Raw genomic sequence first — 4,739 nt, 5'->3', positions numbered from 1 at the left:
AAATGATGAAAGATGGACACACATTTTAGGAACTAATGATTACTCATTCTGGGACTTCTTTTTTCCTCCTTTTAATAAAGCATCCCTCCATACTGTGAACTGTGTACTTACCAGTGGGAAGCTAGCCTCAATACTTTCCTGTGTGGGATCTGTGAGCCCAAAGGAATAAAAAAATTTCCTCAGAATGTACCTGGGGCTTCAAGACATGAGAGTCTGACATGCAGCTTTTGCAGCTTGATTGCTGACTACAGAACTGCTGCCCCTCCCCTTCTACTGTTCCTAGTTCTATCTGGAAGCATCTCTGAGCCTCTCAGGTAATTTGTAAGGGGGGAGTAGTAGGAGAATGATAGGAGTTGGAAAAGCTCATGGAAAAGGGTTTGAGTGTTTTTCCTTAGCTTCAAAAGCTTCATGGGAAGGGTTGATGGTGGATGGAGCACAATGCCTAGTGGTGAAGAGGTAAACGGAAACAAGTTGTTCTAACTCAGCTAAGAGGAAGAACCAGTAGCTCTAGTTGAGAAAAATGGGTCAAGGAGTCTTCTTAGTCACATAAGGGGCCCTTTAGTTGACAAAGTGTAGCCATGGATCCAACAAGAGATGTAAACAGAGCAGTGGCACAGTGGTCCTTGGGTATGCAACTTTATGTGTTTTCTCTTTACTCCCAAATGGCCTTTGAGATAAGAATTCATTCCTCAACATGTAAAGAAATGGAGGCACTTGGCAGCTAGAACAAGATCTAGTGACCACCAGGACGATTAGTACCAGCTAACTCTGAGGAATCAGATCTGTTGGTAGTGCCCCTGAGGGAGATTTCCTAGCAGCCATTCAGGAATAGGACCAGAGAAAACTGCAGCCATCAAGCTGGGCTTCCCCAGACCACTGAAATGGAGGAGCTGGATCCCAGTAGCAGTCAGAGCAGCCAAGCAGAAAGAAGTAGAGTCTAGACTGGTTAGTGAGCCAGAGCAGTGCCAGGAATCCTCACTGCTTTGCGGCATTTATATTCACTGACCCTTCCTCAATTACTTCCATTGCGGTAGAAGCAGAGGTGACAGAACCGTTACCCCAGGTGCCCCAAAGGCATTTAGGGAAAAGTTAGAGGAGATTGAGCAAATCCCTCACAAGTGCTTTGTTTGATACTGTAGGATTTTGGGGTGTTAAGGATGAAGGGGGTCTAATTTTTTTTAAAATAAATTTAGAGAAATTTTAAAATTAATTTTATTTTACTATGCTTAATGATCCTTCTTGTCACAGAAAAGGTCATTGCCTGAGACTGAGCGTTAGGGAGGGACAGGGTTAGTTTTGCTTTTTTTAAACAAATTCAGGGTTAATTGTAAAAATTAACAAGGAAATGTGAATGTGTCCAAGTTGATGAGCCAGTGGATGGACTAGCTCGCCACCTGGTGATCAAAATTATGAACTGCTGGTTAACGGTAAAGAGACACCTTACCTTTCTGAAGAAAATGGGATAATAGAGGGGTGTGGAGTGCATTGATTATTGCCACACCCCAAGTGTCACCTAGGATAGCCACAAAGTACACACAAAGTCTACACCAATTTTATACTATCACATGATTTATGTTGATTCTGTTTCATTTCCATAATGTCCTTATCCATTGAGCCTTCCCGGTAATAATTTGGGGTTTTTTAGGTTCAGCAAAAACAAACCAGTATATTGACAGTGTCTAGCACCAGATGCATCATTTTTTTTTTTTTTGCAGTGAAAGAAGGAAGGCAGATTTCCTTTCTCTTCTTTGGGGCCAAGCTTAGCCATTGTAATTCTATGGTTTTCCATTTTGTTTTATTTTCCTTTCCATTTCCCCTGTTAAAATCACTGTGCATAGATTTTTTTAGTTCTGTTTATTTCACTTTATATCAGTTAGTGTGTTTCCCGAGTTTTCCTAAATTCTTCACATTGTTAATTTCTTCTGATTCAGTAACATTCCATTTCATTTATTTACGTACCACTGTCTGTATGTTTTCCAGCCAATGGGCACCTATTTTATTTCCGGTTCTTTGTACAAAGTGAAAATATGGAATGTTTTGGCATATAACGGGAATTCTTTCTGTCTTTGGATTGTTTGGGATATAAGCCTAGCAGTGAGATACCGGATCAAAGGGCATGGATATTTTAGACACACTTTTAGGATAATTACAAATTGTTTTCCAAAATTGTTGGGCCACCAACAATTTGATCAGAGTTCCTAAGTCTTTCAAATTCATTTTTCTTCACAATTCTGGTATTGCATAAATTGTTCTCCTGGTCCTGTTGACTTTACCCTCCATCACTTTATACAAGTCTTCCCAGATCTTTTCTTTAAATAACCTTTTCATCATTTACCATAATTTGTTCAACTTTTCCTCACTTGATGGGTAACCCTTTGTTTCTAAGTCATTTCAATAATAACAAAAGTTGCTATAAATATTTTTGTAACTATTTTCCTCATTCTTTGATTTCTTTGGAGATTAAGGCCTGATAATGATATCCCTGGGCCAATGGGTATACACACACAGTTGAGTAATTTTGGGGCATTGTTCCAAATTGCTTTCCAGAATGACTGGGCCTATCCATTGCACCAAACTTGTTGTTTGTCAGCTTTTTCCTTTTTTTCATCTCCTACAATCTGTTGAGTATGAAGGAAAAATTATGAACTACTTTAATTTTCACTTTTCTAATTATTAATAACTTGGAAGAATTTTTCATATGGTTCTTGGTAGCTTGGATTTCTTCCTTTAAAAACTTCCTGTTCATTTCCTTTGGCCATTTACATATTAGGGAGCAGTTGTGGTTCTTAGGCATTTTTAGCAAGTTTTTATGTAGCTTGGGAATGAAACATTTATCAGAAAATCTTGCAGCAAAGACTTTTTTTCCTCTAGATAACTGTTTCCTTACTAATTTTAACTGCATTTGTTTTATTTATTCAAAATATTTTTATATGTAATTGAAATTATTTATTTTATCTTCTCTGATCTTTCTTATTCCTTGTTTGTCAATTAAATTGTCCCTATCCACAGCTGTAAAACATATTTTCTTCCTTGTTCTTCTAATTTGTTTGTGATATGACCTTTATATCTCAGTCATGTATTTATTTCAAGCTTTTCTTGGTACACAATTTGATTTCTCCTGTGACAGAATATGAGAGAAATCTTTGAGAGTAGGACCTGTTTCATTTTAGGTCATGTACTCTCTGCTTTGTGTAGCACTGGGAAGGTACTTAATACAATTTACTGAGTTAGGCATTGGAGGAAACTTGAAGGAACTACATGGGAGAGAAGTCTATCTCAGATTACAGACACTTTGTTAGGGACAAACGAGCTGAGAATAAGTGGTCAAGTGTAGTCTATTTGAAAAATATATGAAGGAAACTAATAGGAGATAAATCTAGATTTAGATTAGAAATAAGATTTCTCAAAGCATTGAGTAGCAAGATAGTGGCATTAACGTAATGGCCACCAGGGGGCAGAAAGATATTTCTTTCTCGGGCACCCTTGTCAATCTCTGGGGTACACTGGAGGCCTCTGCATCTCCTAGCATTAGAGGATGACTGACAATCAGAAGATCCAAAGACCACTGGTTGTTGGAAAGGAATCTAAATCCTATCAGGAATTAGTCATTGTAAGGGGAGCCTGAGGATTCTGCCTCTACATTCATTCTACAGAGTACAAAGGAAAAAGCTATTTTCTCTCAAAAACAAAATAGATGTCTCCATAACTATTTCTTCTATAGGACATAGGGGACCAGGATCTCTGAAACCTAGCACTTGGGGTACCTGGATTCTATACATGTTTGCTCTATACAGAGAAAAGGAAAAGGGTAGCTACTTATGCTTATGCCCCTTTATCTGCAACTGGAGGGAGAAGTCCATGAAGTAAACCAAGGGAGGGGATGAGGGAATTCCTCTACCTCCAGTAACTACAGAAATCTGGAACTGGCTTACTAGATCAGAGGGCAGCATAACTTCCATCCTGGGGCCTCAGTGGAGGTGGACAGTTCTCTTCCCCCAGTAAAGCCTCTACATCTCCTTCCCTCTCCCATGCCCCTCCTCCCTAAAACTTAGAAGCCAGCAGAAGAGCCATTCCCAGAGATTTACCCTCTTCCTGAATAGATGAGAGGATCATCCCACCCCCTCCACTAGTCCCTCACCTTATAAAGAAAGCAGCTGGCTGAAAGGACCAAAGGATAATGCGGGACAGATGGGTTGGTGACAAAACATGCTTTAGCTTTCTCCCTCTTCTACTCCCCTATCCCCAAACCAAATCTGGACTGCCCTTGTAGACCTCAGATCTCTGCTGAATCCCTGATTTCCCTCCCCTGCATTACCATTAAACATTAAGTCTGGAGGAGGTCCTTCAGTCCAAGACTGGAAATCAGAAAGACATCCAAATGAGGGGAAAATTTGGCCCAGGGTGGAATTTCAAGACAGAATGTTTCCTACTTCCTGCCTCCTCTTGAAGTAAGCAAGGAGTGTTCAAAACCCCAAGAATTCTCTACCAGTTCTATCCTCCCTGAGAATCATGCAGCCCTGACGGCTGGCCCCTCTGGGCAAAGGACCAAAGTGGGATGGAGGAATGTAAGGTGAATAATGGATAGAGGCAGTCATAGAAGAATTAGAAGTGCCTACAGAAGAAACCTTGAACTAGAGTCCCCAGCCCCCTTTAACCACAGTCCCCTATCCCAACCCTTTAGCCCTCCCTTCTCCCTTGATCCACACCCACGCACCTCGTCATTCTCGGACACAGGAACC

This window comes from Notamacropus eugenii, chromosome 7 (assembly GCF_028372415.1).
Source record: "Notamacropus eugenii isolate mMacEug1 chromosome 7, mMacEug1.pri_v2, whole genome shotgun sequence".
Lineage (NCBI taxonomy): Eukaryota > Metazoa > Chordata > Mammalia > Diprotodontia > Macropodidae > Notamacropus > Notamacropus eugenii.
Note: the sequence above shows the minus strand (reverse complement) of the source record.